General features: G+C 39.4%; 1 protein-coding gene across 3 annotated transcripts in view; it reads right to left on the bottom strand.

Moving 5' to 3' along the window:
- Positions 1 to 26,106, bottom strand: part of exoc2 (exocyst complex component 2) — a 147,935-nt gene that overhangs the window by 63,175 nt on the left and 58,654 nt on the right. For 2 of the 3 annotated variants that reach the window (XM_074636243.1, XM_074636241.1), the window contains exons 3-4: positions 4,200 to 4,299; positions 2,350 to 2,405 (exon numbers count right to left, since the gene is read on the bottom strand). The gene's annotated coding sequence lies outside the window, so the exon portion shown is untranslated. The remainder of the gene's footprint in view (positions 1 to 2,349; positions 2,406 to 4,199; positions 4,300 to 26,106) is intronic. The other variant, XM_074636242.1, reaches the window with a different exon arrangement.

Raw genomic sequence — 26,106 nt, 5'->3', positions numbered from 1 at the left:
TTCAAAGGTTTAAAGATGATGATAAAAAGTGAATGAGAGATTGGTGATTGCAGGGTTAACTTACAGGGGGTGACACAATATGTAGTACACCTTACAGCATAATGCAGGGAACGATAGCACCTGAAACATCCACAAAAATCACCATTTAGTTTTGTTGTCAGTATTGTTTGAAATGTTTTGATATAAGTGCCAATACAATTTCTCAGTTTGGCACAATACCAAAACATTTCTTTTATTGATACTATACACTGAGAAAATATAAATGTATATATGTATATATATATAATGTTTATTAATGTTTTTTAATGTTTTATAAATGTTTTTCTACAAAACCTCTTCTTTCATTTAACAAAGAAGCCAATGTTTTGAAATGTTAACAGTTGTCAAAATGCAAGCAAGACTTTTGCTAAATAAAAAGGTCTAAAATGGCAACATTTGTATTTAAATGAGGAACTGTCTGATGAAAGAACAAATAAGAAAGACTACAAATGTGACCAGATATACAGCTCTCACTATTTAGACATTTTTTGTTGCCAAAAATCTTGAGCCTTATTATTCAGCCCTTACAGTAATACAATTAATGCAATTATTATTATTATTATTATTATTATTATTATTATTATTATTATTATTATTAATGTTATTAATATTATTATAAATAAATAAAAACATAATGTTATTTATAGTATAAATCACTTTTCAAGCAGGGAGCACAAAGTGCCTCCCTCTGGAGAGGAAAATTAATTTCAATAACACAATAAATGGTACTATAATAAGAATAATATAAAAGTAAAAGTAAAATAAATACAAAACAATAATATAAAAACGTTGTTTCTTCCATTCAATGCATTAATAGATTGTGTTACATGTGATGTAATGTAAAAGATATACCATATAATAGGAGCTGGTCACGTAACCAGACAGGTGCATGAAGTAGGTAGGTGCCTATAATTTGGCTTCAGAATCCGTGCACATTTTAAAAAGGTGTGTATAAAGAGCTGAATATTTGCACAGTACATCAAACAAAAACTACAGGTGTGATCAACCAATCACATGCCTTTAAATCAGCAACAAAAAAAAAAAAATGTTTTGTTTGAGGGCATAAATGTATACGGTTCAGAGTATGTGTATATGTGTACACAAATACTGTGTGTGTATACATTGCAGTGTGTGTGTGTGTGTGTGTGTGTGTGTGTGTGTGTGTGTGTGTGTGTGTGTGTGTGTGCGGGGAGTTGAAGCAGAGAGGCTGTTTGTAGTGAAAACAGTGAGAAAGAAGACACAGAGAGGAAGCTAAACACAGGCTGCTCTTTGAAGTACAGAGCAGGGTAATGCTATTGTGAGCAGGTTATTTAACCAACACAAACACAAGTTATATGTTCGCCTCGGACATATCTGATCATCTGTAAATCTGATTAATATGTGATATATTGTATAAATAGTGCAGATTAAAGTTAATATGTCATGGAGGCTATAAATTGCACTATTAATGGGCTGGAGGCGGCGAGAGATTTCCCGTGTTAAGTGGATGAGGTAGTATGGCATACAGGAAGGGAAATAGCATGTGGGAGGCGGCGGAGGGGATGTGAGGAGAACTATAGGATTGTGTATGTTGGAGAGGTGCGGAGTGCGCAGCGGTGCAAATTGAGGTCAGTTTCAGCCGAGTAGCCTTTTAGCTTTGATCCCTCAGCTGAACTGGATGAAAGACATCCTGCTTCCCTCGCCAAGGAGGGAGGAAGGGGAGGCGAGCGGGGAAGAGGGGGGAGGGACCTCAGTTTTCTACCTGACAGATATGGCTCGATTACACCGATAATCTTTCATTTTCATCAGTCTCCTCTGCCTAACTTGGGACCGACCTCGCCCACGCCTTTCTGTAACTCACCCACCCCCCACTTTATCCTGCTAATATAAATCCTGATGGGCTTTATCAATGCTTTGTCTCTCTATCTGTTCTTCCCTGACTCCCTCTCTTCTGTTCTTTTCCTTTACAGTGCATTCAAAATCTGAACTTTGATCCTCCCACGACCTGTCAGACAGCAGACATGAAGCCTGGAGCAATCCGCTGTTTGCGTGTGTGTGCATCTGGTGCAGAAAAAGCATCCGAGTTCATGCCAATCACTGTGCGTGTGATCAGAAAATAATGACTTAATGGGATTACGGTGTTTAGACTTGACTCACAGTGTCACTAATGTGTCTTAAACACTGTATGTTCATTGCAGCAGCTTCCAGTCAGGCAGCGGGACTATTATCTTTTACCGGAAAACTGGTTGATGAATGGATGATTGCAGTTTATTACAAATTAGGTCTAGTTATGAGCATAATTTGTATGTGTTACAGTAACATTGTACTCACCAAAGACAATTCTGAGATCAGGGAACACGGGGGAAGTCAGTGCAACAAAGACCAATCTGCCAAGAAACAGTTACATAATCAAACTAGTTGGAGACAAACGCAGAGTTCAGCTGAAATTATTTGGAAACGAAAACAGAATTAGTACCCAAACTGTCAATCACCATTTAACGACTCAATTTCAACTATGAGCTACCGTACTTACCGTACTGTAGTTATATCAGCAGAGACAGCACACGCAAAACTAAAAATGCAGCAGCTTTATTTAATAAAAGACGTTAGCAATGTCCCCAATACAGCACTTCCATTAAAATAGAGCCCTATAAACAGCAGCCAATCAGAGATCCCCCTGGGGAGCCATAGAGGGTGCCTTGACACTGGCATTGGCGGGGTGGTGGAGGTCAGCCTGGTCATACAAAAAGGTGTCTGAATGACACGATAATGCGCAAGGAAAAAGCGTGTAATAAGAACACCGTTCTTGTTTAAGGCGTGTTATTTGAACACCACGTAATCTGTACTGACTGCAATGTAAATGTATTCGCGTGAATATGGTATGCTCAGAGCTGGTGACGTAGAATAAGTGTTGTCTCCGTACATATTGTACTTGGTTTACCTACTTATTTTAAGGCCAACCAAGACATTTTATTTAAACCTAACTAAGTGGTTTTGTTGACCCCTGTTGGTACTGCACTTGGTACAGGCAAAACATGATACTGAAGCGCTATCCTCTGGTGGTGCGATATTGGGTTGTGGAGGTGCAAAGCTGCAGCATAGACTGCAATGACAGAAGAGACTGGTGAAGTGGTTTAAACATCCTTAGGCTAAGATGATCATTGGATGATAGGAAAGCCTGCCAACAAATCCAAGAGAAATTGTTGGATAATAACTGAGAGGTGGATGACGAAATAAAATAATACTTGTCTTTTGTGTGCCATCACTTTCTGTTTCACCCACAAAAAAAAGTGGTTTACACAACCTGTCTGAGTATATGACTTTGTTGTAGCGCCGTCTAAATTAAAGATGCTCTGTGAAGTTTTCTTGTAAACAAACAAAACTTGTGTTTCCATTGTGTGCAACAGTGTTACTCACCAAAACACATTGTGTTCATTCTTGAGGTTTAACAAATGTGTTGAAAGCATTTCCTTCCTCATGAATATTTGCAAAGCCAATTTGTATTTCTATTTTTTCGTTATTGATAACATTTTTATGTAGCTGAATATTGTTTGAAAAAATACATCCACAGAGCCTTTAGAGAGGTGCCGCATAAAAGTATGGCTTTTATTTTGATTGTGAATTATTATATATATATATATAATTAATCATTAATCAATTAATTTGATTATCTCTGTGGAAGATATCGGACGTTTGGTTCCCCCTTCTAACAAGGCTTGAAATGACGTTGGTATCACGTGGTATCTCTGGGTCGTCAGTAAGTGGGGATAACACACCATAAAAAATGGATAAATGGCTGAGATGGATGGTAAGTGCCTTGCAATTAAAGTGAATGAAATGGAACAGTGGAGGGAGAATGCGACATCTCGTGGTTGAATGTTATCAATAGCACCTTTAAATCATGCATTGTTTACATCCATGTTTACTAGCTTGCAGTAGTCTCCTTCACTGTCTTTGCTCAACGTATCCTCATACAACGGCTCGTATGATATCTTACAAAAAATTATTAATTTCAATACAAACTCATAAAAACATTGCTCCATAGTGCTACTAGTGGTCAAACACTCCACAGGGTACCTTTAACTTGGTGACTAAAATGTTATCATAATGAATATGAATAGAAATGGTGGCCAAAACTATGAAAATAAGAACCAAGCTTTGACAAACTGTCCAGCTCGTACCTCATCTTCCTTCCACACGTCGTCATGTCTCTTTTTGCGTTCTCTCTTTGTCGTCACCTTTCCGCTCTGAAGCCGAAATACTTCAAAGTGTTTCTTCACACTGGAAAGAACAGACAAGATATGGAACATAAATGACAGGATGGACCGATTAGTTCAAATACAATAGAGTTCAGGAACAAAGAGGATTAATAGAGGGCCACTTTCCTGTGTTTGACGTTGGACCAGTATAACGTAAATGTCCTGTATGTTTTTCATTTATTTATTCTTGTCAGAGTGGAGTTTGTAAATGAGGAAACCAGGAAAACAGTAATTTGGAAAAAGAGTTTGGACCGTTGAGGTCAATTCATTATAAACAGAAAAAAAAGAAGACCTACAGTAACATATTAGGACAGTATGGGAAGTGCGCATGCAAGCATGGGTCTATTAGAGAAGTGGGAGGATGCAGATGATGTCTGTGAAATAAAATGGAGCTGCAACCAAATCTTGAGAGATAATCTTCAGTGGTGTGACATTCAGGGAGTTGAGCTGGCACCCATTCAGCCTGAACACTTTCACCCTGTGGGTGGGCACCACAGACTGTATATGAAGATGGACGACATGACAGCTCCCCAAAAGTGAAGCCAAAGCATCTTGCTCGCCTTTGGGTGGCTGGCTGCAGTATAGGTCATAAATCCCGCCCCCTTCATTTTAGGGTTAGGGTTATGAGACATGGGCCAAACTAAAAAGTCATAGTACAACTCAAATAAATTCTTACCAAAGATGTTTTTTTGTCAATTTAGGTAGATCTTACCACACTGATGTGTGTTCAGCTGTTCATTTCACTGATGATTTCTGATTTGGTTTTAATTAGTTATTTGATGCTATAAAAAGGAGTTGAGATGTCATGATTGACAGCTGTGATTGACAGCTGCTCTGAGTGAAGTAGTGGTGCAGCCGGAGGCTCGGGAATTGTATGTGAGAGGAGATGTAACTTTCCATAACCATCACAAGTCTGTGTAATAGAACGTGTGTCAATTTGATCATAAATCTAGTGATAGAGATATTATAGTTAGTTGTTGTGTCCTAATGTTAATGTTTCTGTGTAAATTTAAACACCCCTGGCTGATGTTCCGTCCTCCTTGGTTATTGTTTGTTTTTTTACGCCTCCAGGCTTCTCGTGTGTTTAACGTCACAACACTATGAATTGTGGGTAATTCCCTCAGGCAAAGTCTGCAGAAATGTGGACTTACTGAAAGTGTTCATAAAGGGCTCAAAATGTCTGTGGGAGAGCCCTCAAGGACTTGATGATTTGACAGTGGGACGGCTCTAAACCCTCACAGACTTTGCGGGAACGTCCCTCAAAGCCTGAGAAAAAGTCTGTGAGTGCGGACACTGGGATTGGGCCTCTGGCTCCAAATGACGTCAGAATCTCAACATGGCAGCTCCCGTATCCGGGATATTTTGGCTTCACTTTTGTACAGTGGGAGGAAGCGGAGACGCGTCGACCATCTATATAAACTGTCTATGGTGGGAACACATCTTCACTTCAGTAAACTGTACGACAGAGCCTTGGAGAAGAGGCTGCACTCCTTAGGTACCTTTGTAAATACTATAACAGGTGTTATTTTACCTGGTTATATAACCATACTAATCGGCCAGGTAATGATGACTCACATACAGAATGGAAACATGCACACAAGGAATTCAGTTTTTAAATAGCCTCCATCATAATGCATGACTAACTTTAGCATAAACAATCCAATTATGACAAACAAAAGCAAATAAGATTTATTGTCTTGAGCTGTTTACCGGGTTGCTGATACGGTGCTCAGCCTTGATTGATGGGCAGGTTGACGTCTCACCCAAATGCTAATGTGCCCTGAGGAGAAACAAGACGACAACAACAGAAACGACTGACGAATGACCTTCTTTCCCTTCAGCCGTCTTGTTTCTTAGCATACTGGAATCACCGGCTTGCATAATGAGACAAGTTCCAACAGCCGGGGATCTCTCTGGCTCTCTAAACTAATCTTCCCTGACAAGTTCTCCGCAGCCAGGAAAGCACCTCATTCAATGAACTGAGAAACAGGTTCTTCTGTAATGGAGTAGTGCTCGGCTCAAGTCTGGAATTAACAGCAATGGGTTGTTGTTCACAGGTGTTTGTGATGTTGTGCATGCAAGCTGCCAGTTATCCTTTAGTGTGAGGAGTATTAAGGTCCTTTATTCAAGTAAAAGAAGATTAACATTAGGGGTGTAAGAAAATATCGAAATATCGAGTATCCCAATATTATGTTTTGTGATTTTGTATCGATTCTCAAAAACACTGTATTGATTTTAAATTAATAGTTTACCTGCAAAGATTAACTCTGTCAATACTTATTTCTTTTGCAAAGACATGCTTTGAGCATATTTGTTTATGCTAAATGCAGTACCTGTGAGGGTTTCTGGACAATATTTGTCATTGTTTTGTGTTGCTAATTGATTTCCAATAATAAAATATATACATACATTTGCATAAAGAAAACATATTTACCCACTCCCATGTTGATAAGAGTATTAAATAATTGACAAATCTCCCTTTAAGGTACATTTTGAACAAAGAAAAAATTGTGTGATTAATTTGGGATTAATCACAATCAACTATGGACAACCGTGATTAAATTTGATTAAATATTTTAATAGATTGACAGCCCTACTATATATATATATATATATATATAATACATATACATTCATTGCATGGTGTGTGTTTTCTGTTTTATCTTAAGATATTTTTAAGTTTTGTCTGTGCTTATTTTATTGTAAACTTTGTCACTATAATTTAAAAAATGTGATAAAAATCAATACTATTGAGATGATGATGCAACATGTTCTCATCCCACCTCATCACATACTGACGCTTTGTCAAACCCCTCTGCCTCACTTTTCAGTCGCAGTAAAAACTTGCTTAATGTTGCGAATTAAACAAAAACAGGTTTACACCTCTTCCTAACTGGATGCGATGAGAACGAACGAGCGAGCGAACATCAGATTGTTTCAGTTTCTCCCAATGAAGATGTCCGAACCTGCTCTGTGCGTCAGCGAACAGGCGAGGTGACGTGTCGATTGTTTGAAAAATTGCTCGCCCTGGCTCTATGTATGAGAAGTTTTGTGCACCTGCTCCACCTCTAACCTATTTTCACTGGTCAAAATCGGCGCTGACAGCAACTGACAGTTAATCAAAATCACTCGCTCTATGTAATAGAGAGTGACATCGCTCATAGTATATCTGGACAATTTTTCGCACTCCATTCGCCAGCCAGACATGAAAGAACAGCTGATTGTAACGTGAAAGTGAAACGTAACACACGGGACACAAACAGCGGTCTCCTGGATGAAAGCCCTGTATTTGTTGGACCCATCCATCACCTTCGCCCCTTAAACTACATCCTCACACTCCCGGGGCACTTTCACTGAGCGTTTAATATCGACACGGATGGGTTTACATTGTAGTTAATTGAAAGCCCGGTGCGTCTCATACCGGTGCTAAAGGGTGCCGTGTGCGTTGGTAAGACATGCCGATGGGTGTGACAAAGAGTTGGTAATTTACACTCTGGGAATGAGAACGGGCTGGTTGATTACCAACATAGCTGACAAATAAGTGCAGTGGAGTAAAAAGTACAAAATTCCCATGTGAAATGTAGTGGAATAGAAGTACAAAGTAGCATAATAACAGTGCTAAAAGGTAGGTACATCCCTTCAGAAAATGCACTCAGTTACTTGCAGTCTCCGCTCCTGAGATGACTCGCAATGTACGAAAGAGCCCAACAAGACCCCTGAGAACTGTGTAAGTGTCCATAAGATGGGACAGGAAAGGTAGCAAACTCCAAAATCAATCTCCCACTCCATATTTAATTACCTCCAGCTCCCACACAACCCGCTAGTGTGCAGCAGGAAATGGAACGCAGGTCATTTGCATTGGTTAATACATTTCATAAGCGCAACAATCAGAGTATTATTAAAGATTAATGGTTTCCTCAACGCACATCCATCATGCAGTCTACGGCCAGACGACAATGGCCCCGCTCCACACACCCTATTAAATACGTTATGTTAGCCTATAGTAACTGGGACAGAGAATTCCCGAGATTTGCGTAACTGTCATTTGGTTTACACAAACACACACGTACACACACTCACACGGTGACGCATGGCCGTGTTGTGATCTTTCCACACCCAAGGGTTGCCCATCGCGTGTGACTGCAGTGCAGAGAACGAGTGCACAGGGAGGTTTCTTGGATGTTTAACATGCCATCCAACCTGTTCCAGCTCATTATGAGGTGACAGTTGGATTGTTATCAGGGTGCCAAACAAAGGCAGGATTGAGACAGGCTGACACCTCAGTGGGCTGCTCGCTGACCTGGGATCAGCCCGACTTTAAGAGCAACATCAAACACAAACAGTCTGCGAAATACTATAAATACTATAATAAAACCAGCCATAAAAGAAAAACAGCCATACAATAGCCTACTGTAAATATCTTAATGTGGTTGATAGGCATGTACCAATATGCCCCTTTAATGTTGTAATGATCTCCAAAATGATTTAGACTCACAGAATCATAGTGATATTGTTACAGATATAAGATAACTTAAATCAGTATTAAATGTTTTAATGACAAAGGAAAATTGACACTGTGTCATTGTGTTCCGTCACCAATCTCTTTAAAAACATTTTCAACAGACTTTTTTTCATTTTCGTTTCGTTTTCATTTGCACATTTATCTAAAATACCTGACACTAAAGTTTTAACATGATCATTCCTACTATTTTATATTCTTATTGTTGTAAAATACCCTCTCCACAGGTAGACACATATGTAAACACCTGCATGGTACTTTGTCTCGTCCATGGTGAGTGGAATTGGAGCAGCTCCAACATGACAGTTTTTATTTAAAAAATGATGGAAATAAAAACTGAAACTTTTTTAGTTTGTTGTTGTCTGGTAGGATCATCTTTAGTTTTAGCCCGAAAAACGAGTCCAGTGTTGCCAACTCTTTTCCAATGAAAGCAGCTAGCGGTACTAGCTGCTGACTAGCTCCAAAAGTCACTAAATATGGCGAGAAAGTTGCCAAGTCGGCAACACTGACAGCCCGTCCCTTCAAGCCTCCCTCCAAAATCATATAATAATATTTAACTTATTTCATTGATACTTTTTAATAATTTTTACCCAAGGGATTTACCTGATGATGGTTCAAAATAAGGATGTACTTTAACATTCACTGTTTTTTGTGTACCAGTTTTCACTCCTCCTTGTGGCTAATGATTTTTTCCAATGTCCTCTGAAAATGAACTTGTGGCTTCAAGCAACCCTATCTCAAATTCATCCTTTGCTGTGTTTTATAATGTGTCCTCTCAAGCATGAGCTGCAGCCTTGACACCGTGAATAGAGAGGCCATAGTGTGAAACAACAAGACAGGGCTGACCTGAGGTGATTTTGCTCTAGAAGTCTCAGTCAGTGCTGTAGGTCATGTGACACCATCTAGCTCTGAAGACTTTTCCCCCCAAATAAAATCATTAGCCTAAAAAAGAATCGTCCATAAATCGATTAATCAATTTTTCTGGGCGTCTCAGACACTCCAACATGACTCTGTAATTTCACAATTTGAGTCATTAGGTCTAATAAACACTGAAAAGTTTCTAGGAGCCATATCAGTAAATTATTTTAGTGCTGTTCATCAGTGCAAGGAGCCAGCAGGAAAGCAGCCAGCTCACCCAGAGAAAGACACTGATGCTCGCGCTCTATGGGCCAAAGAGGCCTAAAATACTTTTCTGGCATATGTGGCCGATGAGCCACTTTCACTGGAAAGACTGAGGCACAATCTTGGAAGACTGTATTCAGCTCTCTAAATACATGCAGGGTTTGGGTTTAGTTTTCTCACAACAACCATGCCTGACAAGCACTGACCCTGTGGGGACTTTATCACCTCTACAGGTACATAAGAATGCTCAGTTCAATAGGTCATGCATTTGCACCTGCTAGACCAGACAAATTTGCAATGGCGTACTATCGCAGAGTATATCCATTCTTAGACCCACTCTGTGGGAATGGAATTGTTTAAAATTAAGCTGAAACGGCATTTTAAGAGTATCTACCTTTCTTATCGTGACGTATTTCCGAGGGAAACAGGAGAGGCAGGCGGGACATAACGTTGGGAGGAATTACGGACACGGAATACATGGAGCATTTTGGCAGCATACATCTTGTGTCAGTGGCTGGTGGATAATGTAAAGTTAATGCTAACGTTATAACAACAAAACCATTGAATACTGTATGTAGGCCAAGTACATTATTTTTAAGTTTGTCAAAAGGTGCTTACTTTCAAAGTAGGAAAGACTCCAACGGTGTACACAGACGGGATAGCAGTATCCATCAGGGAGAGAGAGACGGAGCATATCGCATGCTACATGCAGTTGCCAAAGCAGTTCGCAGTAAAATGCCTTGCACGTAATCTGGAGCTGTCCCAGATTCAGAAAAGGAACAACGTTTGAGGTGGCGAATACACAAAAACACACTGACATACCATAGTGTTAGCTAGCTAACAAAAGAAAGATCTTAGCTCTGACGTGACCGTCTATAGCTCCAAGTGCCGCTTAAAGTTGCAGATTGATTGACGGGTGGATGTCATGATATTATTGGTTGAAATTGGCTTGTACTAGTTTACGTAAGCATGCGGCATATATAGTTTTACGGGAAGAAAAAAAAAAATTGTATTTTGATATAAAAATGCAAAGAAAGTGTTATTTTGTAATTTTTGGGGGAATTTATTGTTAAATAGGTGCACAATATGACCGGGATGTGATCTACACTAAAAGGGTTAAAAATATTTTTTTCATTTCAGCTCGCCTTTAAAGTCTTTGTCTTACTTTGTGTCTGACAAAGACCCATGATTGAAACATAGAAGAATGCATAACTTAGTTAGTACGGGAGCATAAAGCAGTGAGCGGATTTTGCCTTTAGTGTTTATAATGGGCATTAAATTGGAAGTATTGAACGGAAGTATAGATAATATTTAAAGCCAGCACTCAGGGCCTCCTTCAGTAATGTAAATCAGTCTCTGTGTCCCCAGCAGCAGCAGCTGCAGCAGTAGCAGCAGCAGCAGTAGTAGTAGTGTGGGACTACAGGCTGCAGTTTCACCAGAGAGGCTGTGTGGTCCTCCAGTCTCCTGCTATTAGTTTGTTTACAGAAGTTAAAGCTGTGAGCTGCTGAGTGCCCGGGGCCAGCATTCCAATACAGTGGCTCATACAGTACAAGCATGCACGGGCACACTCTGTTGTCTCTCAATACAATGTATGCAAACCCACAGCAACGAGCAGAGCGCCCCTACGAGCACTTCTTTTTCGGTTTCTCTTCTGAAAGAATCCATCCCTCATTTTCACTGCACACACTTCCTCTTTAGCTGTTTTTCTTTGCCATTTCTCCACATTTCAGAAATCTTTTAGTCCACACAATCATCTCTTCACGCCACCAAACATAAACACACGTGGCGGTATGGCCCGTGTGGTCGTCTGAACGGCAGGTAATAGCTGTTGCAGGTCGAAACGAGCCGTTACACGTGTATTTGAATGTACAGGTGAAGATGTGTCGCGCTGATAATGGCACACCTGACATGAATACTGGTGCATCGTATACAAATGAGTAATCATCCGCTTACCGCGACCAACCGTCGGGTAAAAAAAGTCCACCTCGGCGTAGACGAGCTCGCAGAGTTAAAGGAAACTAACAGTTGATTGATGAGATGACACGCGGGGTGTAATTAGTGATGGGCCTGACAGCTACTTAAAACTGTTTCAGTCTTGGGGGAACAGACAAATATGCAGACATCATTCCTAGATGGGATACATCCTCATTTGAGGAATCTGTCTATCCATCTATAGCATGCACTGTTATGTACCTACACGTCAGGTAAAAAGGAAGGAATGTAAATAGCTTTTAAATGTGCAGTAGGAACAAAGCAATGATAAAACTGTACTGCAGTAATTAGTCAGGGCCAAAGGGTTATTTCAAGTATGCTGGTTGTATTGAAAAGGCTGTATCAACTGCCTCTGGGATAAAATGGCTGTCATTTCACATGCTGATAAGAACGCCATATTCATCTCCCCGTCTTTGTCTGAAGATTTTAGTAGGTAAACTTCTGAGTTACTTATCAGTACAGGTGTTACACATGTTGACTCGAAAGCCTCGATTCTGAATGGTCACACACCTGAGCTGGTAATGGACTCGCTTTATCTCGTTTAAACAGTTGTGATTGTCGATAGGCAGGCGTGTTCACACCTAGAAACAAGAAACAACACTGCTCCAAAGCTTAGCTGCCATTGTTCTCTCAAACTATGGCCGCGTATAAACTATTTACTGCATTGTGTTATAAGAGATTGGCGGAAACTTGAGTAATCTCGAACCAAATCCTCACCGAAATACATATGCAGTTTCAGTATCGGACTGTTGTGCAATGTAACTCTTTGTAGAACTTCATACTTTGCTCAGTTCAAACAAAAAAAAAGGTGATCTTTGGAACGTCTCCTCGTAACCATTGCACCCGAGTCGCTCCCGTCACACCTGATGGCTGCCTATTGGCCACGTTGCATCAATGTTTTACTCTCCATTCAACAGCCATAAAGCTGTCATCTCATTTGGGTTAATGTGAATGCTTAGTCATTTCACACAAAGCAGAAAATTGGACAGTATGCAGACACGCCCTGCACTAATGGCCCCAAACGCCGTTGGCCACAGGTATTGCCGAATCCTCCACTACTTGGCGAAGGGCCCAGGTCTTTGAACGCAGAGGATGACCTCAGTTTACAGTCAGAGTGCTTATGTAGTCTGCAGTCACGCTATCCGGAAAAAACGTTGAATAACATCCTTCAGCCGTCCCCATTCCGTTTCAGATGCCTTTCAATTAGTCTTTGTTTCTGTAAACTAGAAATAATTACCAGGAAGGAGGATTTTAAAGAAGCGGTAATGAACACATGTTGGACAAAGAAATAACATTTGAAGAATAAATTACAGTTTGGCATTTTTATTAGATTATAATGACATTATTACTGTAATATGTCTGTAACATTAACATGATGTCAAAAAGTACACTCAAAAGTGATTTTGGGCTATACATACAGTATAAAATTGACTTGACTTGATACCTTTTATGTATTTAGAGTGTTACATTAGGGTGTATTTAACCCTGTACTTAAGGACTTTGCATAGGCTAAATTTGTTTGCAAAAAACTTCTATGATTTTTTTAAAAGTAGAAACTAACCGCTCAACAAGAAGCATGTTCATTTCTAGATAAAGAATTTTAATGTTAATGCCCTAAATTGCTGTGATTTGTCTAATTTGTGATTTGTGTTTTCAAGCTTCTTTTAATATAACTAGCAACAAATCTATCTTACTTCTGAAAGGCTTTTTTGTCAGAAAATCTGTACCAAAATCTGAAATAATGCACGATTTCCAGTGACTAAATACACACAAAACTTCTTATAAGTGTGGTTTTGTTATAATTGCTTGAGATTTTGTGAGACAGATTCAGTGCAAATTTTCGGTGTTTAACTCAATCGTTTGGTTGAAAATGTTTTGATTATATGCATCTTAGTTATTGTTAATATTTTGCCTTTTAAAGTTTTACTTTATTGAGTTTGGTACCTCCATCAGTTTTTGACAAGATGTTTAAATAATCTTCTTAGTTTAATTAAAAGGCACCCTGCTATAGACTCAGTGACCTTTTCAGGGTGTGCTGCTGTACGCCTCGCTCAAAGCATGTGTGACCATGCACAGTATAAGCAGGTATGGGTGGAATTTAAAAGGCATCTGTTTATAGTGATTTGATCAGTAGGTGCATCCCATGTTTGCGTCTCTGTTTAACAAAAAAAACAAGACTTGTTTTCCTGTTTTTAACTCATATTCACATTTCAGTTGTACTCCATATATACAGTAATTATTCGCTGCATGAAAGCTGATGTAACTTAATAAAGAATAAGAAAAAGATAGCTCAGTTGATTAAAAGGCTGTGGGTTCAACTTTTAAACCTTTAGATTTAGTATTTGAACTCACCTAAGCACATTTAGAAGGGCACTTTCATTTAGTATAGGACAACTAGTAAAGTACAATCAAAGTAAACATGTAAGTCTATTCTGCATTAATATAAAACAATGCTTATTGACTGCCAAAGTAAAACTGACTTAGTACCTGAAAGCACTTAAGAACACTGCAACTCTGATAAAATATACTTGACACACATGCAGTGATACAAATATACTTTTAGCACAAGATATATCAATTTAGGGAGTGTTTAAGCAAAGTCTAAATATCCATCATATCACAAACTGTGTTGCATTAATCTCAAAGATTGTATTTGAATATACTAACCCAAATACTATCCAGTTCGTGGTGAAATGTCATGTGGGAGAAGTGTACCACTCTGCTTACAGCATGTAACGATTACTGCTCATTGTATCTGCATCAACAGGTGGGTACTGTAGGTTTGCATACCCTGGTACTTATCAAATAGAGATAGAGATAGACTCATTGTATACACATCAGCATTTAGGCGTGGGTAACCTACACACCAACGGCTGTGCTTTTTTCATGAAGTTCACCGCCTAGCCCTGAGGCCACACACCCATTATAAGACATTTCTGCTGAAGCCATGTCCCATTTAATGGTTTACACCTCGATGCCACATATTTACACACACGGGAAGTGCAGTTAAGGACATAGGGATAGATATATGTAAATGAGCAAGCTGCCGAACACTAGTCAGCTTGTATTATCATGCGAGACATCTGATTGCATTAGTAGAAAGGTCATAAAACCAATAAGCATGCTGCTGTAAACACTATACCACCTTAAACTATGTCTTTAAAGGGGGGGACCTTGCATAATTGAATCAAACGCAAACATTCTTAGCAAAAATGTACACTAAATGCGGCCGTCAAGCATTTCATCCCTCCTAGTAAGGAAAAAAAAAAGAGGGCCAAGACAAATGCGACGTGAGGCGATGCAATTGTCAGTTTTCATCGCCGCTAGGTCTTTGATGTCGGGTTGGTGTGTCTGGGCCTTTAACCTAACTGCAGAAGTTGTAGTTTTGTTGCGTGCCATATAAATGATACATGAAAAGGCTAAAATGCATCCTCAGGTCGTTCTATTTATACTCTTTCCATGAGATCGGGTTGTTTGATACATGACTAAAAATGCTGGAAGATCACATCAAAAAGAACTGGACTTTGACTCAGTTGATCCAAAACAGCTGGAGTTATGACAGACACACAAGCACATTCACAGCTTGTTGCCTTGGAGAAACATTATCTTATCTAAGCATTGATTTCCATCTGTTCCGTAATCATTTTTGTCACCTTTAGGTTCTGAAACTATATGATAGATGACATTTTTAGAGTTGAAGTGTAAAAACAAGATTTTCTGAAAGAAGTGTGCAAAGGTCTGAAGTCAGTATTATGTACAGTTATGTCACAGTCTGTGCCGTTAACATGCAAATGGAAACAGATCTTTATGACTGACACCTAACCCATACTGTGTAGTATAACAGTGTGTGTGTGGTACACATGTGAACAGGCTAAACATGATACTGACCGACCGCTCTGACGACCCCTCACTGATTCCCCCGGGAGTCCATGTGAGTTGGCTGATGCTCATTTATGTAAGTCAGCGTGTTAGTGATACGCCAATATGGATGACGCGGTCCCATCTCACATTTGTTGTTTTGTTATGTGATGGAGATAATTTATATAACTGGGACACGTAACACAGCCACCTCAGAAGTCACTCAGAAGCTGGATTGTGTAACTGTCATGTTCCCAGAGGCTGCTTTTGTTTGTAATGTCTCCTGAGAGTGTCTGTAACGCTGCCACATGTCCCGAGGCCTTCGCCTGTGAAATACCCATTTCTATTTTTGTCACCTTCTCCACAAACCCAACAGGCATTGTGTAACAAAAAAAAGAAAATGTGATGCGTTTGGGTTTACATCCAGGAGTGTGTGGATTCAATGCATTTCAATAAAATAAACCATTCAATAAATAAACATTTTAATCACTTAGTTAATTCGATTTCTTTTTTTGTATGCGTGTGTGTGTGTGTGTGTGTTGTTTGCATAAATTTCTTTCTGTGCGGTTATGGGGAGTATGGTGGCAAAACGACAGTGCCTTTGGGACATAAAATACAAACCCTGAACTGAAATTTTCATGTTTGCATGAGATTTTAAAGTATAATCTAACCATTCGATGAATTCATTACACAACTAGTAGCATGTTAATTTCTAGATAAATAATGTTGAGAATGTAAATGCCCTTAATTGTAAATTAATCACAAATTTTTTTTATCTGTTCAAAATGTACCTTAAAGGGAGTTTTGTCAAGTATTTAATACTCGTTTCAACATGGGAGTGGACAGATATGTTTGCTTTATGCAAATGTATGTATATATTTATTATTGGAAACAAATTAACAACACAAAACAATGATAAATATGGTCCAGAAACCCTCACAGGTACTGCATTTAGTATAAAAAATATGCTCTAATCATAACATGGCAAACTGCAGCCCAACAGGCAACAACAGCTGTCAGTGTGTCAGTGTGCTGACTTGACTATGACTTGCCCCAAACTGCATGTGATTATCATAAAGTGGGGATGTCTGTAAAGGGGAGACTTGTGGGTACCCAGAGAACCCATTTACATTCACATCTCTTGAGGTCAGAGGTCAAGGGACCCCTTTGAAAATGGCCACGACAGTTTTTTGTAGCCAAAATTTAGTGTAAATTTGGAGCATTATTTAACCTCCTTCACAAGCTAGTATGACACGGTTGGTATCAGTGGATTCCTTAGATTTTTCTATAGTATCTTCATTCTAAATTCATTCTAATCTTCTTCCAAAATAAAGCAAGATTTACATCTTGCATGAAATCAAGATCGTGGTGTGAGGGCGGGTTGATGAGGAGCAAACCTATAAAATTCAGTTTTCAGACACAGTGTTTTGCTAACTGTCAACCCTTTCAGAGCTCTTTAAAATGAGTCTTTAGGCTCCAGTGAATCTCCCGGAATGTACATGTGACAGTATTGCGTGGTGAAGTCTGTGTCTGTACAGTATGTGTGTGTTATTGGTCTCTCGCTGGGTAACCACAGGGCAGGTGAAGTAATGCCTGTCAGTGAACCCACGCAGGATGGCGTGTCTGGCAGAGCCAGCTGCTACAGAGGTGTCGAAAACCTCTCTCTGCTCGCTTTTACTCCGTCCCTGCCCTCCAGCTTCTCTGCTTCTCTGTTTACCTCCCTGCTTCAATTTTCAATCTCCATCACAGAGAGACCTTGTCACTATAATACATACATACTTTATCTGTTCTATTCAAATATTGTACTTAAGTACAAATTTAAGGTAGTATTACTTTACTTGAGTATTTCAGTTTCTACTTTTAATCCACTCCTTTTCTGAGTGATTGAAATGTGATGTGTTCTTTACTCCACTACATTTATCTGACAGATTTACTTTCAGGTTTTACATTCAACATCAGATAAGTTCTTTATTTCCCTCTTACTCATTCTCTTTTTTTTTTTTTGTTTGGTTCCTTCATCAGCTGATCTGAATGCAAACAAATCCCCCAAAAATGCAAATATAGTCTTTTTGTGTTATAGCAAAACTAAATGAGTACTTTACAGTAGACATGTGGTAATACACATACTGTACAGTAGTATTCAGCGGTGGAAAAACAGATCCTTCAGATCCTTTTCTTACGGTAAAGTACCACAACTCACGCTAATTTGATAGTTGTTTAATTGAACAGATGATCGACAGAAGATTTTGATAATCAATTAATTGTTTATGACATTTTCGAGGATAAATGCTCAGAATTCACTGGTTGCAGTTTCTCAAATTGAGGATTTGCTGCTTGTCTTTAGACTTCTATGATAGGAAATGGAATATCTTTGGTTTTTGACTATTTAATAAGACGTCAAGTAAACAAGCAAGACGTCTAGTTGGCCTGTAGAAAACAGTGAAGGGCATTTTTTATACTTTTCTGCAATTTTGTAGACAATTAATCCATTAATCAAGAAAATAATCTGCAGATTAATTGATAATGGAAATAATCCTTCGTTACAGCCCCACTTAAAATACTCTATTATAAGTAAAAGTCCAGCATTCAAACCCTAACCCAAAGTAAAAGTATGTAAGTATTACAAGCAAGTCATGCCAGCTGTATTTTAATGTTGCAGCCTATTTACAGGGAACTACTTTTAAATATGATATTGTATTGGGTAATCATAACAATGCATCATATTTTATAAACTGATCATGAATTCTTTCTGAAAAATCATTATCTGCAAAGTGACACTAGTTGTCAAACAAAGTAAAACGTGCAATATTTCCCTCTGTAATGTAGCAGTGTACACGTACAAAGTACCTTAAAGTGAAAATACTCAGTTCATTTACAGTACTTGGGTAAATGTGCTTAGCCATGTGTGATCACTGGGAATAATTTCCCACAGTAATCTTGCTACTTTTACTGGGGAAAAAAAAGACTTCAGTAGGCTACAAATTCCAAAACTGATTCATCATGTGTTAGGAGGACAAACAAATGAAATCAAAATGTGTCCTTCCTGGTCCTCCTGTCCTTCCTCCTCTGCTCTATCTTGACCTCAGTCTACACACACTATGGGCCTGAGGGAAAAGGGTGAACCTGCTGAACTAGCGAGCTAAACAAGGGCTGGTACGCCGTGTTCTCTCATATTGTCTTTCTCCGTCTGTCAGTCTGAGGTTTTTCGCACTCCAGATGCCCTCAGACACACCTAATATCTTTACAATGTAAAACACCCTCATGCGAGAGCAGCTCTCATGGTTCACCTGCAGGACAGGGGAGCTGTGAACTCCTGGTTCTGGGTCGATCAGTCAAGACGAGGGGGGAGATCAGGGCACAAAAAACCTCAACATGTACCTCCACTTAACCTGCAAGTGTTTGAGTGACTGGGCAAACAAAGGCTGGAGGTAACACCCACAGCTTACATGAAGTGTATCTGCACTCATTACTCAGGCCTGCGTGCCGCTACTAACACAAGAGGGCTGACCTTAGCTGTTGTTAGTGGGAGAATGTGCATGTGTTCATGCATGATATCACCGACTCCAGTCACGAAAGGATTGTTTGCGCAGATAAACAGCCTTCTTGTTTGATATCTCACTCTCAGCAGTCCAGAAAGCACCTGAACACATGCAGCTAAAAGTGCGAGAGACACACAAATACCTGCTAGTTGTGGGAATGCACGACAAGCTCCATGCCACTCAAAAACCTGCCTCTCATTGTGAGAGGTAATAAAGCCGTGCATATGCAGAGCGGGGATGTCTAGCACCCTTATTGTGTTTGCTATACAGATGTATTCAAGGCAGCGAGTCGCTGAAGAACAGGCCTGCTGTAGATTAGACGCCGTTACAGCGACCCTTGCGGCTAATCCTTGCACGCACGCCACCGGGAATGTGCTACTCCCAAGACACAGGCCTTGGATTAAAGCCGGGAGTTATCGACATGTGCAGCACACGAACAAAGGGAGAGCCATTAACATAGAGAGCGATACAAGCTGCTCTCCTTTGTGAGGGGCAGATGAAGCCGAGCCGCCACGTTCTGCATAAACAGAAGTCAGCGGCGACGGAGCAGTGAGAGGGGAAACAGACAACAGCGACGACGACGAGTGAAATTTGGTCTAAAACTCCAAAACCCCTATACACACTGCCGAACCACATTAAAATGACAAAGGCTGGAAACTTGCTCTTTATGTTGTTGCCGTGATGCACCCCTCATAAACTCGGAAAAACATCCTTTTCATATTTACAATATGATTTCCCCATGGGGATCATTAAAGTTTCATCCTTCTTATAATAATGACTGAGCGCATTGTCGTGCTCCAACAACAAAAACTACTATTTGCAGTTGTGTACACTCTGAACGTGCTAAACATTAGAAGCTTCTTGTTGATATTAAGTTGCATCTTTTATGTTTCAAATCTCATGTTACAAAGTTTATAAATCCTTGTCTGTTTCTATGTATGCCCTCCTTGGTGGTTGGGAATCAATAAGATTTAAAGAGTTGGTTCAGCCACATTACAAAATGATATTTTCTCATTTACTTCAAGTCGTATCTAACCATGCAAATAGTTTTAGGTTTTTATTTTGAGATATCTGCCCCTAAGATTTCTGCACCCACCCCAATATAAAAGAGGTGAATGTGATTTTGTTTTTGGTGCTCACCATCTTCAAAAACTACATGCTCTCTTTCCAGAAACACTATCCCTGTTATGATCTGTTCACACAGAGAGACGTCAGTTAGAAGAAAGGCTTGTGATCTCCATGTATTTCAGACAGAGAGAGTGACTTGTACTGTTATGGTGGGCCAGGGGAGCGTGGTGACATGGCCACATATTTATGTCGTGTAGTCCACGGTGAAAAAAGCTAAAAATGGAGATGCACCGTAGATCACCTGTCAAACTAAAAAAGGTGACCAATGAGCAACAAACTGGGCCTTAAGGTGCAGTCACCCTCACGCCAGATGTTGTGAATACATTGCTTCATCTCCTATTCACAATCATTGAAACTTGAATGTTACTTGAAAGATACGTTTCCTTGCTCTACTCCTTTGCTCAGACCTGCGAATTCACATTGTCACCCACGAGAAGCAATGATGCATTGTGCATTTGTTTGTGCTCCAGGGATGACGTATATTTGTAGGCCAAACAGGCCAAAAGTTAGCATCGCCCTGGTTCCCTCGACAAAAAGCCAATGGGATTTTTCCATTGGGTTTTGGATTATTTTAGAAAATACACATTTATGATACTTAGACGTTTTGTTCCATAAGATTATCTTCACATATGAACACCACTTTTTTGATTTTTGAAGTGTGCAAGGCAATAGCCAGAAGTAAAAAGTTAATGTTAGGCTATAAACAAACTACACCACTGTTGCATGAGCGCGAGTATACACAACGAGGCTGTAAAGACGGACGAGTCGGCGTGATGACGTTTAGTAGTCTCATTTAGCCACATGTCAGCAACCGTCTTTTTTTAAGAAAAAATTAAGGCTTCAAAATTCATGAGTGGGATATTTACTGACGTATTCTATATCATAGAACAAAACGTTAAAATCTCTAGTGTTAACCACAGACCTTATTTCAAGCATCTAACTAAGAACTCATTCAAAAAACCCACTGACTTCCAGACGAGGGAACCGGAAGTGCTAAAATGCTAACTCATTTCTGAGTTTTAGGACTCATTCCTGCAGCACTCAATTACTGTACCAGATTACAAAGCGCAGAATTGCTCTCGTAGATTGTTAACAGTTTGTGATCATTCTGTTCAATATATATTTATTACCCACTTTTTAATCTACACTCTACATCCTTTTAGGGGCTAGACGGAAGGTAATGTCACTGTACATTTAATCCGGATAATTCCCAGAACACAATCAACACTTTTCATCGGAACTTAAAGGTGCCCTCTGGAGGCTTTCACCACTAGTAGTGCTACGGAGCAATGTTTCTACAAGTGGCTTCCTGGTTTGTTTGATGCACGTGCACGAGGACACACTTGCATACGTGTGAGGCAATATACAGTCCTGCTGCTGGTGTCACGCTGTTCCACTGATTGACAGTTGGTGGAAGTTAACCTCAAAGAAGCAAAACAATACGCCAACAAAGGCAAGGAAGAAGAAGACTGCAAGCTCACAAACATGGGCTTGTGTCTAGAAGGTAACCCACAAGTTGCGAAACTCTTGTGAGATGGTCAAGGTTAGGAATTGACCTTGAATAGTTATGGTTAGGATAGAGTCTCGTGAGAGTTTTCGCACGTTTTGGAAACTTGTGGGTCTAGACACAGCCCAGACGTGGATTTTTTTTGCTGATTTGATGCTTACAATGCAGGATTTAGAATATTCAAAACAATCTGCTCTGCAAATGTTTAATGAGAGAGCAAATGCATTCACATTTCACACACATTTGCCAGACCTCAAGGATACAATGTGCTCTAGTGAGAAACACTGAATATAAACATGACTTATGTTTGTTTACCAGAAAACTCCATAGGGCCCCTTTAAAGTGTTAACAGCGGGTTCTGTGGATTATCTAGAGTAACAAGGACACTTTTTCTGAGGGGGAAAAAACAAAAATCAATGCTGTGAGCACCACAAGCAAAATTCCCTCCCATTGTTGTGGGATGAAGGCAGAAATCTCGGAGACAGATATTTAAAAAAAAACTTTGCCTCTGACCTGACCTGACCTTACAGTAGCCTCGGCTCTCTACGTCCAGTCACACTGCAGCCTGTCACAGACAGCGCCAGGCCGACAGATGGAGTGTGTGCAACCGCTCAATCCGCCGGCCGTGTTTGTGTCGAGCTGCTGAGTCTCAGAAAAGTTCCCGAGTTCGGTGACTCATACAGCTTAGCTGCAGCTGGATGCTTACAATGTGTTTTCTTCATATTCAATATCTAGCCAAGCATTGTGAAACCTGGGAGTATCCCGGCTTCATTAATCCACCTCCCAGACAACAGCGTGGAAAGACAAATGTTTGAAACACACGTGTTAAGTACCTGACTGACTCATTGTTTTGAGCAGCATCAGCGTGACAAAAGGTTAAAGGAAAGCTGTGAGCCCCTCAAATGCCAGCACAGCACCCAGTCCTTCGACCGCAAACCCATATCTAAAAATACAATTAAAAAACATTTAGAAACTGACCAATGGCAATTCAAGATGATGAACAGCAATTCAACAGATTCCCCACTGTATAATTAAAAGTTGAATGGATTACTTTCACAAAATTACACTTTAAAAAATCTAAACGTCAGTTGAATAACATGTAGTAGCTACTTGGGTGGATAGCAAATCATCTGGCTATTTTTACTTTGGGCTTTATCAGCCAATTTATCCAAGAATTTTATGAGCCTCAGGAACTAAACTGAGAAGCTGAATATAGATTAACAAAATTATGAAGATTAGACAAAACAGGCTGATAAAGGAATACAAAGTGATCGTGCTTTGTGTCATGTTTCCTAACAACAGCAACTGTTGGTTTCTTTTGGACATGACAGAAATGGAAAACTCTTTCTAACCTTAACCAAATAGTTTTGGACTAGTCCCTTAAAAAATATTAATGTAAAGTGATTGGTCGAACACATAAGCCAATGCAGCACCAGTTACTGTAGAAACATGGTGGCCACCGTGAAGAGGACCCGCTCCGTATGTAGATATAAACGGCTCATTCTAAGCTAACAAAAACACAACAATTCTTATTTTCAGGTGATTATACACTAAAGAAAACCTACTTTACCTTACTTAATATTATATTCCATTTCTGCCAAGATCCACTGGACCATTAGATCCCCCTAAATGTTACACACGTTTCCTTTAACATAGTGAAAAAGTGCCATATAACTGTAATTAACTGTAAGGAATCTTGCTGGCTGAGTAGCTCTTCAAACCTCATGTAATAAAGCAGCAAAGCAGCTGCTGAGGTGACGATAGAAACCACAACGCTCCGGTTGCTTGAATCATCCTCTAATCTCCAGCAACTGAAGTTGTGAATGAATTTTGCAACAGTTCTGTTGCTCAAGTTGTTTTGTTTACATTTTTGTGATGTTGCATAAGAACCAAGTTTTCTTGAGATTTGCAAGGCCAACAACACACACTAAGTTTGCCAATTTGGAACTTTTAAAGGATATCATTTGAGCCATCACCTGCGATTCCAACATCCTCACTGATGCATCATAATATATAAAAAAAAAAAAAAGTGCTGCCTTTCTCTGCTCAATAGGCAACATGAACTGTTAGTTATTCAACCATTAACAAATGACAAACAAATCAGTACTTTCCATCAGTGAATCACACGGAAGGGAACTACACCTCAGGTGATTCACATCTAAGTACAATTTGTATTAACCTCAACCACACCCTGATTAACCAAGCTTGTTTAAGTTGCTTTGACTTAATCATTAGCTAACCTTTCATCACTAAAACCAATTTGTGGTTTTCGAATGACTGTTTGTCCACCAAACACCTAATCTGTGTTTAAGGGTTTGTGCTGATTGCGCTAAATGGAGCTGAATAGCTGTACAATTTATGTGATTTTAGTAGGTTTGTTTTCATGTTTTCAGTTCTGATGCGTTTGCAATTGGCTTATTGGCCTTTAATACATACAGTATCTATCTCCATCCAAATGCGTGTTTGATAAAAATAAAAAAAGACGCTTGGGTGTGTCAAAGGTTCACAATAACAAGGAAAAGGAAATTAAGGTCAAATACAACATGGAAGAAAATGTACATTATTTACATTTGCTTAATCATGTAAGAAATTATGTAACATTTCAAACCACTAAACATGATCTGGGTATTTTTGTGGTTGACCTTTTGGCTGTTGTAAAGTAATATCACATATTTAGATAAAGTGGTGAACTTTGTCATGTGTGGCCACGGGCTAATTCATTTACAGACAGCCATTAAAACCACTTATCATCCTTAATCGATAATGTTGACACATATTGGGACCATACAGTCTACACATGATTGTTTTACTGTAAAACATGCTTAGTCATGTAAATTTATCCCATTTTTACCTGTCTTTGGCCTGAAACATTGTCCACAAACAATATAGTAATGTAATTTATAGGGCTGTCAATCGATTCAAATATTTAATCGTGATTAATCGCACATTTTTCTATCTGTTCAAAATGTACCCTAAAGGGAGATTTGTCAAGTATTTAATAATCTTATCGACATGGGAGTGGGCAAATATTTAGCATAAAAAATATGACACAACAACTGTCAGTGTGTCAGTGTGCTGACTTGACTATGACTTGCCCCAAACTGCATGTGATTATCATAAAGTGGGCATGTCTGTAAAGGGGAGACTCGTGGGTACCCATAGAACACATTTTCATTCACATATCTTGAGGTCAGAGGTCAAGGGACCCCTTTGAAACTGGCCATGTCAGTTTTTCATGGCCAAAATTTAGCATAAATTTGGAGTGTTATTTAGCCTACTTCGCGACAAGATAGTATGACATGGTTGGTACCGATGCATTCATTATGTTTTCTAGTTTCATGCCAGTATCTAGCTTTAAAACTGAGCCCCCTACAACCTAAAAATCACAAGTTGCGTTAATGTGTTAAAGAAATCAGTGGTGTTAAAGCAAATTTGCATTCACGTGTTATCATTGCGTTAACTTTGACGGCCCTAGTGATTTACAGTGAAATTAAAGAAATATTTTGTATTATTTTACAGTCTGTGTGTTCATGTTTTTGATCTTTCAAGTCAGTTATAGGAAATAATGGTTAAAAATGACACATTTCTGCTGTATTTTACACTCAGCATTATTATAACATCGGCAGTAAACCTCAATATAAATCAATGCCAGCTACACTATAAGCTTATCAGACCCGGTAGCAGTGTATGTGTGTGTGCCATGGCTTTACAGTGTCAATCCTCTGCCGCCTGGCTCCCATTATGGATTGGTTAACAAGCGCAGGGCAGCGTTTGGCCTTGTGAAAGCCCTATCTGTGTTGACAGAGAAACAGATGACCTGTGGGCTCGGGCCAACACAGTGGCAACACACCCGCTGAGGGGAAGAATTGCTCAATAGGCTGATAATGCAGCTCATGCTATCTACTGCTGATTGCTTTATAGCGGTGTAATCCGGGGACAGTTTGTTTTAGAGTTTAGGTGACCAAATATGGCCGAATGTCACTGCAGCGATCCGTGTGTATTTTATAATTTTTTACAAGAGCATGAATTCTCATTGCGTATTGATCTTGTTATCCATGCAAATAGAAATGACGGTAGAGGTTAATGAATAATAAATTGTCTGAATTGTCTGTGTTGTATCTGCTCCTGAAATGATATTCACAGTTAACAGTATGCAGCTTTCAA

This window comes from Sebastes fasciatus, chromosome 5 (genome assembly GCF_043250625.1).
Source record: "Sebastes fasciatus isolate fSebFas1 chromosome 5, fSebFas1.pri, whole genome shotgun sequence".
In the NCBI taxonomy this organism is placed as follows: Eukaryota; Metazoa; Chordata; class Actinopteri; order Perciformes; family Sebastidae; genus Sebastes; species Sebastes fasciatus.
Note: the sequence above shows the minus strand (reverse complement) of the source record. Positions and strands in the feature narration are given on the sequence as shown.